Source organism: Canis lupus, chromosome 8, assembly GCF_003254725.2.
Source record: "Canis lupus dingo isolate Sandy chromosome 8, ASM325472v2, whole genome shotgun sequence".
In the NCBI taxonomy this organism is placed as follows: Eukaryota; Metazoa; Chordata; class Mammalia; order Carnivora; family Canidae; genus Canis; species Canis lupus.
Window position 1 is genome coordinate 6,307,552 of NC_064250.1, and position 7,990 is coordinate 6,315,541.

Consider the following 7,990-nt stretch of genomic DNA (forward strand, 5'->3'; position numbering starts at 1 on the left):
GACTTGGAGGATCAAATGTATTGGTGAGAATATTAATATGTATAAAGCACTTTAAACACACATAAGCTATTTTTATTGGATTATGCAGGGAGTATAAGCTCTATCTGAACCAAGTTGCTAGCATACAAAAATGTTGAGGAGGATTTTTAAACTTTTAAAAAGAAGTGGAAAACCAGAGTATTTGTAAGTCCTGAAACTTCCATTTTCTCAGGTAGTCAAGAATATTGTATGAAAATTTAAAGAATAAAAAGTGGAGGATGATTAAATAATTGACCTGCTGATTAGAGTAATTAATAGCTATGGAAAATGATTAACCCTATAATTTAAAAAAAGCCGTAAAAGGTAGTTTGCTTTCTTCCCCTTTTTCTGTATTCATCGTACTTTGATCTTATAAACAATGGTAGGTTTCTTAATATAGGGAAATGGCCAACAAATACACACTGGGGATTATAGAGAAAGGATAAAAGGTATTTTATTTCTCTTACAACTGAAATCACCTTAGAACCTAAAACAGTAGAGATGAATACACTGGATATGAAATGGCTGCATCTCTCATTAATTTCATTTTTAACAGACTAGTCATTCAGTTATGTTCCATTTTCAAATAGCATTTTGGCATACCATTCTTTGGTCCAAAAGTTAGTAATGTATTGCATGTAAATTGTGGAACTAAGTCAAAATTATTATTTAACACCTACTGAACACACTTAATATAATATGTAGTGCTATTTACAGTATCATAAAAATGACTTATCTACAGTTCAACAAAGTTTCATGTGAGACAACGCACCTTTCTGCATTATGGATAGACAAAAAAAATAAAATCCCAAGCACATTAAATCTACTTAGATTTTTTAAAACTCATTAATGTACTCTAAAACTAGTGTTGTATAAGAGTTTAAATTCAGCATTAAAGAAAGTGCTCTGTTGTAAGTTTTATCCTTGTGAAGTTCATTAAATCTCCTTAATGCATCTGTTATAAGTCCTCTACATCAGGCAGAAATTAGTATAAGGAGTTTTAAATCATGTTCATCCTCTTAAAATGGTTTAAAATATGCTTATGTACAGTTACTAAGTACAATCAAGTATTTTATTATAATAAGTAATTTGAAAAATTCCCATTATAAATCATCTAAAAACATTCTTCCTGAAAACAGAACTTACCATGAGCTTGAAAATGTATGTTTGCTTTTCAAATTCTTAGCCGTGTATTCTAATGTAGGTTTTTAATCAGATCTGTTTTAATAGATCAAAACTACCCTAGCCCTGTCCAAGGTTATGCAGTTTAATAGAGGACAGCACAATGTACTCAGCAAATTTTACAGGGTGGAATGAAAACATGTCTGTGGGCAGCCTGGGTAGCTCAGCAGTTTAGAGCCGCCTTCAGCCCAGGGCCTGATCCTAGGGACCTGGGATTGAGTTCCACGTCGGGCTGCCTGCATGGAGCCTGCTTCTCCCTCTGCCTGTGTCTCTGCCTCTCTCTTTCTCTCTCTCTCTCTGTCTCTCATGAATACATAAATAAAATCTTAAAAAAAAAAAGGAAAAGAAAACATGTCTGTGTATTAATGATGTAGTATTCTTTATGATTAAATTTTCAGATGAAGAATTGCAGCATCAAGTAGTGGAAATAACACTGGGGCTGGAGTTAAAGAACTGAATCAGAGCTCATTTAATGTGTTGAGTAAACTTGGGAAGTCACTTGTTCTCTGTGAGGCTGTTTTTCTCCTTAGTCTTAAAAGGATGATAAAACCTAACTCATAGCTTCACTGAGAGGTGACTTTGTGAAAGCCCATGGTTAAGTGTCACTTTTTTACTAGTCAGTTAATATTTGTTTGATTTCTTATTTATAAGAAACAGGAAAATGTCATATTCTAGTAATATATATTCAATGCTCTAATTATCACATTACTTTAATGTTTAGCTAAACATATTAAGAGGTCTGCTTTGCTCATTAAATGACCATATGAATTCAGTTTTGGAAGGACTACTGCATTTATTTGGCAGAATGATTCTGATTTTATTGTTTGACTTGGTGAGAAAAAGGGTGCATGGCCACTTTATATATACACAGCTAGGTTTAGTACATAAAACTATACAGGTTTATAGAACCTCTAAAATTTAGATGTTTATCGTTTCAGCTAAAGAAAAAAAAATGTAAACCTGGATTTTTTTTTTCCTTTCTACAAATCTAAAGCAGTTCAGCTACTCTATTACTGTAAATATCTGCCATTGGCGTTGCTTGGAGAATTGGTAGAAATCATATAGAAAAACCTAGCTTGGAAGTGACCTCTAGGTTTCATTTCCCTAGCTACTGGAGGAGGAGTGTATTTGAGAAGCAGTGTAGTTTAGCTCCAGGAGATTAGAGTGTGGGTATGAGCCAAGACATTGTTGGCTGCTGCTTGATGAGGTGACTTATTTGTGGAGTGGGACTGACAACTGTGTTTGAAGCTAGGTGATCTCGGCCCGAGGCACTGTGCTGCAATGGTAGACACATGGTGTGGCAAGATTAATGGGAAACCGGGCTTAACAGAGTGTTGAAGTGTTAAAGAGGAAACTCAAAGACCTTGTCCATCTGGATTGACCTTCAGGTTGAAACTATGTAGACCTAAGTGCCTACATGCTATTTACCTTGGAGAGCTCTGAGTTGGTCACATGGATATATGATTTTTTGTTTGTTTCTGATGTGAATCAACTCGTCAACATGAAATGTTAACAAAAACATCTAGCCTAGGGTTTAAAAATGTATTCAACACAAAAAGTCCTGAAAATATTCAATGCTTCAAATAATTTCCCCTAACCTCTGAGATATCTTGCACTAAAAGTGTCTTTTTGTTGAAATATTTTCTAAAATATTTCCACTTTTACTTTTCTGCTCCCAGGACAACTTTTCCTCTGAACCACAACTACTCCTTTATTTTATTTTATTTTTTTGGGTTCTGAAATAACCCATCCTGCAGCCATAAACAACTTGCCTTGATGGCTAGCCAAGACTCTGTCCTGCCACAAACCTCCTCCTACTTTTTCATTTCTTTCTCCAAGGAGCAATAAACATGAATCCTGACCCACCAATGGAGCCCCAGAACTGAGAAGAGATAGACTACCTCTAAACAGGTAGAAATAAAAACAATGCCTCACTTCGATAATACTAAATGTGTTAGGAAGACAGTCTCCAAGAGAGAGGATAAATAATCTACATAATGAAGAATTAGTTAGCAGTGTTATGTAAATATTGTAGCAGCATCAATGAGGAGGTAAGCAGAAGTATTTTAAGACACTATATTATACAATACCCTGTGCACTGTTTCCTGGTGATAAGGTTTTTAAAGCATCTTTATAAGCTCTTCTTCTCTGTTGTGACAGGATTATTTTTGCACATTTGGAAAGCAACTGAAAAAGGAAGCTTGGAAAAAATCCTGCCTAACAAAGCAGCCATACTCAAATAGCTTGAACTATAAGAAAGAACTGATTTAAGATACAAGAATGGATAAGATATGAGATTTAAACATGATAAAAAGTGATATCTTCATTTTTTCAATGCTGTGTATTCTTGTTGTGTAGTAAAATGCTAAAATAGTAAAGGATTGAATTGTTTTTCATTATTAATACCCTGAATTTTAAATAGTCACTGAAATATTTTATATAATAACATCCAGAAGTAATAACACAAATAAGGATAAAGTTAGTGAATGGAAAATGTAATGTACAAATTACCAAAAGGAAATCATACTAGTTTTAAGAAATGTTTTAGCCACTGGTATCAATAAATTGATTCCCCACTACTTCTCAGAAAAAGTTGGCATACATTTTTCTCACTACTACACCCCTAAAAAGCTCAGTTTTAGAATGATGAAATATTTAAATCTTTTGGAACTATCTAGATTTTAGATAGTTCCTCAGAGAGTATTGACTCTTGATTTGACTGTGTTGCACAAATCACCGAAATTCATGAATTCTAAATATCATTATAGATATTGGTTTAAGAAATGTTAATGTTTCAATTTAAAGAAATGGTGAAAAGGTAGATACTAGGAAAAAAAACAAAAAAATGGACATGTTTCAGATGATAAAAGAATTGAATAATTAGGTGTGGTTAATCAGCCCCTCAATGCAACTTTTTTTTTTAAGATTTTATTTTTATTTATTCATGAGAGACACACAGAGAGAGAGAGAGAGGCAGAGACACAGGCAGAGGGAGAAGCAGGCTCCATGCAGGGAGCCTGATGTAAGACTCTCCCTGGACTCCAGGATCATGCCCTGGACTGAAGGCAGGGGCTAAACTTCCGAGCCACCCAGGCGTCCCAATATACAACTTTTGATTGTCTAGCAGTATTAGTATCATTTGTAGGCTCTCCACAAATAATGTTTGATTGAAGGATGCCTTTCTCGCTATATTCTTCCTACTGCCATTATTTGTTGTATATTCAAGGCAAACTCATTTTAATATTAGTCATATTTCAATCAAGATGCCACCAGAGCAGGGATATGTCTGGGAGTAGAAGCCAGAAGCCTAAATATGCTGAAAGAAAGTAGGTGAACGTAGATACAAGGAAAATCTTTAGTTTCAAATCAGGTTAAAAAGGAGAGTAAATATAGAAATGCAGACACAGGCTAGAATGTAGGAGTTACATTCAGGTAACCAAAATTGAGCAGGGAACAGATTAAAAACAATGCATTTAGCAGTGGCAATCAGGTGTCCAGAAATGAATCAAATTTCTGAGGGCCTAGGATAGCAAGGTCAAGGTCAAGGACTTACAGAAAAAATATTTTTCCATATGGGAAAAATCCTACTTCAGATGGTATTTATGACTCCAGACCCAAGAGATGTTGAATTCAATTCAGTATATGAATAACTGGGATGTGTAAAGTCAGTCTTTGTGTGCTCCTAGTTGATTGCAGTTCATATTCTCTCATTTCATTGCGACTGAAAGTACTGTAAGAGATTGTACGTGATGAGAGGCATTAATCTTATAAAGTCTATCTTCCCTGCTACCAAAATGTTTACCAAACCTTATTATATATATTTTTAATAATAAATTTTTTATTCAATTTTGTTCAATTTGCCAACATACAGAATAACACCCAGTGCTCATCCCTTCAAGTGCCCCCCTCAGTGCCTGTCAGCCATTCACCCCCACCCCCTGCCCTCCTCCCCTTCCACCACCCCTAGTTCATTTCCCAGAGTTAGGAGTCTTCATGTTCTGTCTCCCTTTCTGATATTTCCTACCCATTTCTTCTCCTTTCCCCTCTATTCCCTTTCACTAATTTTTATATTCCCCAAATGAATGAGACCATATAATGTCTGTCTTTCTCCGATTGACTTACTTCACTCAGCATTATACCCTCCAGTTCCATCCACGTTGAAGCAAATGGTGGGTATTTGTCATTTCTAATGGCTGAGGAATAGTCCATTGTATACATAAACCACATCTTCTTGATCCATTCATCTTTCGATGGACACCAAGGCTCCTTCCACAGTTTGGCTATTGTGGCCATTGCTGCTATAAACATCAGGGTACAGGTGTCCCGGCATTTCACTGCATCTGTATCTTTGGGGTAAATCCCCAACAGTGCAATTGCTGGGTCGTAGGGCAGGTCTATTTTTAACTCTTTGAGGAACTTCCACACAGTTTTCCAGAGTGGCTGCACCAGTTCACATTCCCACCAACAGTGCGAGAGGGTTCCCTTTTCTCCGCATACTCTCCAACATTTGTGGTTTCCTGCCTTGTTAATGTTCCCCATTCTCACTGGTGTGAGGTGGTATCTCATTGTGGTTTGGATTTGTATTTCCCTGATGGCAAGTGATAGCATTTTCTCACGTGCGTCCAAACCTTATTATAGTATAAATACATGGATAGTTAATACACTGCAGGAAAATCAGGATGGAAAGAGATTGGTGGAGGGGATTTATGAGCTATGTTAGTGGTGACAGAGTTGGAACTTGAGATGCCACTGAACCATTTGAGCTTACTGAGATTAGATATGAAAGTGGAACTGGAACAAGGTCTATAAATCTGTTTTCCTAAGTTATGAATTAGGATTTCGGAGACATTAATGAGGAGCAGTGTTCTTCAGATCTTTGGGAAATCATTGAATTTAAGCTTAATTATTTAATATTTCACTTTGGTTTCATCTCAGAAGTAAGGTGAAACCATTTTGTTTATTTTGCTTATGTGGTGAACATTTTTAATGGAAATACACTGTTAACACTGAAATCTAATCCATAGTCACTTATCATGTAAACCAATCATTCAGAGCTCTACAGATTGATTATAGCCTCAAAGTGAAAAAAAATTTTTTTTCAAAAATCTAAACGGACTATTGGAAAAAGGACTTCATCTTGACAGGAGGGTATATTTAATAATAAAGGACAATGTCAGCCACATTTTTTTTTTCAAGAAAATGCTTTTTTCAGTACTTGGTGTTATCTGATTAACTAATATACTGGGTGTCTTCATTATCAGATTTTAGATTATCTTAAGAAATCACATTTCTGGATTTACCATTTCCCAATAAAAATTTAATTTTTGTCCTAGGACTTTTATATTTGAAAGCTTTTTAAAAAATTAAATGTATTAATAAAAACCAAATTAAATATATTAATCAAACTGTTGGCTTCTTAATTTCCCTCTCTACCCCTTTTTTCCATTTCTGCCCTCCTCATTTGGGGGCATTTTCCTTTCTATGCCAAGTGAAATTAATGACTTTGACTTAGAGATGGACATGTGATGCAAACAGGGTTAATCAGATTGCTTCATTGGAATTTTATGTGGTGGCTCTGGGAAATAAATGTTCTTTCCTTCCTCTGATGTGGCTAGTATAGGATTTGTGAGCATGGAGTCAACTACAGGCAATGTCCATCTCCCAGTACTTGGAAGAATCAAATCCTCAACAGGAAAAAATGAGGGGAAAAACCAAACATATAAAGATGGAGAGAGCAAAAGAAGTAGAGACAGGAGGAAGATGGCAGTAAGATTGGGGAAAGAGGAAGAAGGAAGCAGACACCTATTCCTAACTTAATCTGGTTTACCCCATTCTTCCCAGGAAATAGTATAAATTCCCCAACTCCTTTTATTTTCCTTAGACTAGTTTGAATTATGGTGGTTCCATGATGTAATGGTGAGCACTCTGGACTCTGAATCCAGACTAGTTTGAGTTGGGATTCTGTTATTTGAAAGTAAAAGTGTCCCAACTAATATGCTGCTCAGGTAGATTTTTTTCCCTCATAAAATGTAAGCCTAAATTTCACTAACTTTCCAATTTTTTGGAGTTAACTTGTTGGCTAAGATTTGTGCTTTTCAGTAATTAATTTAAGCAGATAATGTTGTTAATATCCCAGTTTATCTCCTTGAAAGGTCACCATTATGAAACTTTTGGAATTGAACTAATTTATTTTTTTAATTTTTAAAATATTTTATTTAAATTCAATTTGCCTACATACAGTATAACCCCAGTGCTAATTTAAATACATTAAATCATGATTTTCATTCAAATACTTTCTGTGGTTTCAATTCATTTAAAAATTTGTTTGAATTTGTTGAATTTTATGAGGAATAAATTAAAAGTCAAATATGTTTAAGATTCTAAATATCATGTTATTTAAAAAACTACCCTTAAAAAACCCTAAACTGTCTACCCTATGTTGCAGCTTGATTTTAATTTTAATTATTTAAATGTGCTTCTATGCTTCTAGCAAATTAAATCATATATACTTGAAATTCAAGTACTTTTTAAAAAATGGATTTAGAGCAGTGTTAACTTCACAGCAAAATTAAGCAGAAGTTACAGAGATTTCCCATTTATTCTCTGCTCCCACATATACCCAGCTTCCCCTAATATCAGAATCCTACTATGGCCTGGTACATTTGTTACAATTGAAAAACCTACATTGACATATCGCTATTGCCCATAGTCCATAGTTTACGTTAGGATTCTCTCCTGGTGTTGCACATTCTGTGGGTTTGGACAAATGTGCAATGACATATATTCTCCA

General features: G+C 35.0%; 1 long non-coding RNA gene across 1 annotated transcript in view; it reads left to right on the forward strand.

Moving 5' to 3' along the window:
* Positions 1-4,199, forward strand: part of LOC112658074 (uncharacterized) — a 66,632-nt gene extending 62,433 nt beyond the window's left edge. Inside the window, exon 4 of the long non-coding RNA XR_003135485.3 lies at positions 3,361-4,199. This is a non-coding gene — a long non-coding RNA (uncharacterized LOC112658074). The remainder of the gene's footprint in view (positions 1-3,360) is intronic.
* The last annotated feature ends 3,791 nt before the right edge of the window (positions 4,200-7,990 follow it).